The sequence below is a fragment of the Cebus imitator genome, unplaced genomic scaffold (genome assembly GCF_001604975.1).
Source record: "Cebus imitator isolate Cc_AM_T3 unplaced genomic scaffold, Cebus_imitator-1.0 Scaffold1030, whole genome shotgun sequence".
In the NCBI taxonomy this organism is placed as follows: Eukaryota; Metazoa; Chordata; class Mammalia; order Primates; family Cebidae; genus Cebus; species Cebus imitator.
This window is the reverse complement of record NW_016108345.1, coordinates 28,550-35,642: the sequence shown is the minus strand read 5'-3', so window position 1 is coordinate 35,642 and position 7,093 is coordinate 28,550.

The following is a 7,093-nucleotide window of genomic DNA, read 5'->3' as shown; positions in this document are numbered from 1 at the left end:
ACAAAAACAGTAAAATATATTCCTCATCTATGTACATTTCAAAGGTGACTTGCAGATTTTTCTTTTGTTAAGTGCCAGAGTAATAAAAGAATGTTAATATTGTTAAGCTGCTTAGTAGAAAAACAGATTACGGTAAATTTGTTTGCTGGAATACTACCCATCATTTATAATAAATAAATGCCAAAGAAATAAGGATATGTAGTATATTCTTTCATTTGTATACATTTTGGTAAATAAAAACATGTCTAAAGTAATATAATAAAGATAAGTAGTTGCCTGGGGAAATGGTGGAGGAAGGGAAGGGGAAAGGAGCAGGAATATAGCAGAACAAGAGGAAATGTGGAGAAGAATTCACTTGTCCACTTTCTTGATAATGCTGGCAGTTACATCATGTTTATTCATTATACATTTTAAATATGAAAAATTTATTATCTTTCAATTAAGCCTCATAAAATGTATTACAAGAAAACCAATGGAAACTTAGACAAGGAAGGAGTAATAGAAAGATAGAAAAAATATGTTAAATGTCAGAGCTACTTGAAAATTAATGTGCCTGGACCCTAGCTCTCCTCATATTTTCAGGAGAGTGCTGGAGTGAGGCAACATCACACATGGTCTTATCACAGAAACTGGGTTCTGAAAACCACTCTAGAAACATCCAGCTTTGTCCTGGAGTTGGTTTGGGGAGCAGGCAGAGCCAGTGATGAGGAGCACAGGGCCAGATACCGGGGTCCACTGATCCCAGACATGAGCTCCTAGATGCATACAGAGCCCTTCCATGTGTGGGTTCGCTTTCACATGTGTAAATGGAGAAAATATTGAATCCTACAGACCATAATTTACAGAAATATTTAAACATTAGATAGGGTGATCAGGGCAAAGCGTTTATCACAGCACAATTTCATAATGAGTCAGCATATGTTCCAAATACCATCATTGTCAGCAAACTCCTGCAGGACACTGTCATCTTCTCTGGGCACAGCCTCCTCCTCAAGCGTCCCACCCTACAGCTTGCTATATAGTAGGAGACATGCAAATAGGGTCCCCCGGTACTGATGAAAACCAGCCCAGCCCTGACCCTGCAGCTCTGAGACAGGAGCCTTAGCCCTGGGGTTCCAAGGCATTTCCACCTGCTGATCAGCACTGAACACAGAGGACTCAGCATGGAGTGGGGGCTGAGCTGGGTTTTCCTTGTTGCTATTTTAGAAGGTGATTCATGGAAAACTAGAGAGACTGAGTGTGTGTGGACATGAGTGAGGGGAACAGTGGGTATGTGTGGCAGTTTCTGACCAGGATGTCTCTGTGTTTGCAGGTGTCCAGTGTGAGGTGCAGCTGGTGGAGTCTGGGGGAGGCTTGGTCCAGCCTGGGGGGTCCCTGAGACTCTCCTGTGCGGCCTCTGGATTCACCTTCAGTGACTACTGGATGWRCTGGGYCCGCCAGGCTCCGGGGAAGGGGCTGGAGTGGGTTGGCKARCATTAAKYMTRATGGARGTASYAMATACTACGCAGACTCCGTGAAGGGCCGATTCACCATCTCCAGAGACAACGCCAAGAACTCGCTGTATCTGCAGATGAGCAGCCTGAGAGCCGAGGACACGGCCGTGTATTACTGTGCGAGTGACACAGTGAGGGGAGGCCCGTGTGAGCCCGGACACAAACCTCCTGCGGGGGCGCGCGGGGCCACCAGGGGGCGCTCGGGACCACGGAGGAAGGGACAGGCCCCAGGAGCAGGTGCAGGGGGAGGTTTCCTTTCTCCACAGCTGGAGAAGTCAGAACTCTGGAGTCTTGCAGGTTGTTATATTTTTATACTGTTATTTAGTATGTATTTATTATCATTGGCATTTACGTTTTAATAATTTTAAACATTTTATGCAGTGTTATTTTAAAAATATATATACTTAAGTTTGGGTGCAGTGGCTCACACCTGTAATCCCAGCACTTTGGGAGGCTAAGGAGGGTGGATCTCCTGCGGTTGGGAGTTTGAGACCAGCCTGAACAACATGGAGAAACCTCGTCTCTACTAAAAATACAAAATTAGCCGGGAGTGGTGGCAAGGCTGTACTCCCAGCTATCTGGGAGACTGAGGCAGGAGAATCGATTGAACCCGGAAGGCGGAGGTTGCAGTGAGCCGATATCACGCCATTGCACTCCAACCTGGACAACAAGAGCGAAACTCCGTCTCAAACTATATATATATATATGTATACTATGTACATATTCAATGAAAAATTATTTCTAATTATTTGCACTTATTCTTCCAGAGTTTTATCATCTATTGCTATCAGCAACTATGGCTATGAGAACATAAATTTACAACTGTAGACATAAGTCTAAATACGACAAACCTGTTCATAAACGTGTAGTCATTTATATTTAAAATTATAATAAAATACATTTTAAAATATTTTCTAAATGATCAAACTTATGGATGAACTAAATATAAATTATTGGAGTTCTATAAAATCAATTCATAATTGATTTCAATAATTTTATATTGTTTATATTAATATCTATTTACTTAAACATTGTATATTGGTCGATTCAAAATAGCTAAGGTAAATTTCTAATGGCCATGACACAAAAAATGAAAATATTTTCAGGTGATAAATATGCTAATTAGCTTTATTTTATTATTCCATATTGTACTAATAAATCACAACATTTCTTTGTACCTCATAAATATATAACAATTTATCTATTTTCAAGACAATGATTTAATGTAACCTGGGTCATGATGTTTTTTCCCTTGTCCAGGTCTGATTGGATTGCCCTGAGAAACCCATCCACACTCCTGCCTCCTCAAGGCTTCTGAGCGTGGCTCCATGAAGGGCAGAAGCAGGCACCCCGGGTGAGTCCACAGGACCTGGAGCCTCCCTTTTAAATTAGGGGATCCCCTCAGAATCACAGCGCTCTTCATTATCCTCACCCTGCTGTTGTACCAAACAAGAAACATCACACTTCAATTCATCAGGCTTTGCTTTAATTTTCCCTGAAAAATCAAGGTAATAATTTTTGCAATGAATATCACAACGTACTATGAATAAGGCCTTTCTAATGTACTAAGGTTTCTTTTGAGGAGTTTACATGTATTACAGTTTCCGTTTCTTTATGAGATGAGATATTAATATCTCCATATTATAGATTCTTTTTCTAAGTCGTTTCTGAAAATTAATTTGCCCAAGGGCCCATATGGCTTCTGTTAGAGATACAGGATACAATCAGAAATGTTAGCAGTAACAGCTGGAAAAACATTGAGAAGATATTTAACTTAGTACATGTGCTCTCAAATATTCTTATTTCCCTACAGGCTGTTACAGGTTATGATTTTACACATGATATTTGTAATTAATACTAATAAGACAGGTTAAAATATTGTATCAATTATTTAAAGACATTTGATAATAACAAAATGTATGTTCCACATATTTTTGAACATTCTGATTTCTCTATGAAATGTGTTTATTAACTTATGATTATCAGACATCACCCTTCTGATTTCTGAAATTTAATTCTAGCAGCTATTGTTGAATATATTTTACTAATTCATATTGTATTGTTCACATTTTGAATATGATTTTATTCATAATTGCATTATTTACTAAGTTTTAAAATACGTTCATACACTATTTTTTATTTTTTTATTTAAAAAAAAAGATAAACAACACAAGTGACTTCTCCGTGCTTCCAGTCAGTCAGCCCCCACATTTACACAATGGTTTGATCTCTGCTGCTGAAGGTTCTTTTTTAAAGTTTTGAGCTTCATATAAATGGACTCAAGCATTATAGACCCCTTTTCTGGTAAGGGGCTACTTTTGTTATTTTTGACGTTTATTTATGGTATTTCATGTGTAAAATTACAACCACATATTGTCATTTATTCACTTAATGGAATGCCTTTGATATAAAATCTCAACCAACATTTTGACATATATGGAGAGAAAGAGAGAGTGACAGTGAGAGTGAGAGAGAGACAGAGAAATGTTATACCTGAGTCAGTCCATTAAGCAATAAATGACAATAAGCTGATCCATTTTCCTGTCGATGGATTTTGAATTTGTTCTATGTTTATTAATATCACAAGCAAAGCTGCTGTAAATATTTTTGGTTTATATATATATACTTTTTTCCTTTTTATTCAGAAAATACGTGGAGTATGCATTTCTTCATCACAAAACTAAGCTTAATTTGTTCCTCTTTATGGAACTATAATTGATAATAAAAATTGTATATATTTAAGGTTCACCACTTGATGTTGTGTTATAAATTGTTATATTATCACTATGACCTAGGAATTAGAATATCTATTACCTCACAGTTACCATTTTATTCCTTGTCATTTATTATGTTTGTGTCCAGTGAGAACACCTGATTTCTATCCTTTACCAGAGATCAGATTTGCAATACAGTCCATTGCTTTACATTAGACCTCCAGAGATCAGAATAACTACAGTCCATTGCTTTACATCAGACCTCCAGAGACCAGGATAACTACAGTCCCACTGATTAGACCTCCAGAACCCATTCAGCCTGCACAACTGAAACTTGGTGCCCTGGACAAGCATCACTCCATTTCCCCTCCTCCCAGGCCTGAGAACCACTTCACTACTCTCCATTTCTAAGAATTTGAATATTTTAGATTCCACATAACAATGAAATAATACAGCATTTGTCTTTCTGTGTCTGACTTATTCCATTTAGAATAATGTTCTCCAGGCCCATCGATGTTTATGGAAATATTATAATTTCCTTTTTGTTAAAGTTCAAATCATATTCCACCGTATGTATATACATTTCCGTTATACACCCATTTACCTATGGCAATTAACGTTAAAAAATTCTAGGCCATTGTGAATAATCTTGTAATAGACCTGTGTTTTTAACTTACTGATTTTATTTCCTTTGAATATATAGCCAGAAGTGAGATCACCAGATTACATAATAGTTTCACTTTCAATTTATAAAATAATCTTTACTACCACACCATTGAATAATTCCCTTTTCAGCAGCTTACTGTCAGCATTTCATTGTCTTTTGTCTGTGTGATAATATTCATGTTAAGCAATCTGAGGTGATATCTCACTGTGGTTTTGATTGGAATTCTTCTGAAGATCAGCAGTGTTGATCACCTTTCTACGTCCTGCTGACTGTGTATGTCTTCCCAAGAATACAATGTCTATGCACAAGTTTTACCCTCTTAAAAATCAGTTTATTTGTACTTTTTGCTTTGTATGGGTCCTTTATACATTTAGATAGAACTCCTTTCAGATATACAATTTCACATAATTTATTTTTCTGTGATTTTGGTGTCAAATCCATATAAATCATTTTCCAGATTAATTCCAGGATGCTTCTTTTTTTCTCTCTGAGTTTACAGTTTTACATATCATATTATTTTCAAGCCTTGAGTACATTTTTAGGTGACTTTTGTATATGATGTGAGATAAGATCTCATTTTCTTTCTGCATATGGATGCCCAGTTTTTACACCATTTGTCAAAAAGGCTATCCTTTCCTCATTGTGTGTTCTTGGAACACAAAATCTGGCAGAGACACACAAAAGAGGAAAATTTTAGACCAATATTCCTGATGATAGACCTAAAAATCTTCAAGAACATACTGGCATATTGAATATACTAGCACATTAGAAAGTTAATACCTTATGATCATGTAGGTTTTACACCTTTCATGCAAGGTTAGCTCAACATACACAAATCAATAAAGGTGATTCATCACATAAGCAGAATAAAAACCAAAAATTATATGATTATCTCAACAGATCCTGGGAAGCTTTTCATAAGAGTCAACATTTTTCATGATAAAAACCCTCAGCAGACTAGACATCAAAGAAACGTACCTTAAAATGATAAGAGGCATGTATGACAAACCCACAGCTAACATCATACTGAATCAACCAAAGCTCAAATCATTCCTTTCATAACTGCAGCCAAACAGGAGTACCCACTCTCATCACTCCTATTTAACACAGTACTGGATGTGCTAGCCAGAGAAATCAGGCCAGAGAAAGAAACAAAACACATTCACATAATTAAATAAGTATTCAAGCTTCTCAATTTACTGTTGACAGGATTCTATGCATAGAAAACTCTATAGACGCTTCCAAAAGAATCCTAGAATTGATAATCAACTTGAGTAATGTTTCAGGATATAGAATAAATATACAAAAATCAGTAGCTTTTTTATACACCAACAACATTCAGGGTGAGAACAAAATAAAGGACACAATCCCTCTTATAATATCTATAAAAAAATACTTAGGAATAGAGTTAACAAATGATGTGAAAGATCTCTGCAAGAAGAACTACGAAACACTGTGAAAATAAATCACAGAGGAAACAAATAAATGGAAAAAAAATCCATGCTCATGGATTGGAAAAATGGCAATATTTCCCTTCAAATTTTACATATTCAGTGTTATTAGTATCAATATACTAACTATTCTAAACTATGTATGTAACCAAAATAGAGCCAAACTAGCCAAAGTAATCCTAAGCCAAAAGAACAATGACAGAAAGATCACACTGTTTGACTTTAAACTCTACTAGAAAGCCACAGTAACAAAAGCTGTTTGGTACTGATACAAGAACAAATACATAGATCAACGAAATAGAATAGAAAACTCAAAAATAAAGCTGCACACCTACAACCCTCTGTTTTTTGACAACTCTGACAAAACTTAACAAGCATTGGTTAAGGGCAACCTAGTCAATAAATGGTGCTGGTATAACTTGATGGCCATAGGCAGAAGATGGAAACTTTACTCCCAACTATCACCATATGAAAAAGAAAATCAGCTAAAAATGGATTATAGCTATAAGCTAAGATCTCAAACTACAAAAAATGTAGGAAGACAACCTAGGAATACTCATCTCTGCATTGGCCTTGAGAAAGAACTACTAGCTGTGAGATTTGTCTCTATATTACTACATCAGAGTGTTTTTCACATCATGTAAAAAATGTTGACCCTGTGAAATTCACTACTTTTTCTATCATTTTATTGTCTTATATCTAAAATTTCTGAAGTTTAAGGGAAGCAAGAATTTTTCTCATGCACCAAAGCCTATGTCATAATTAACA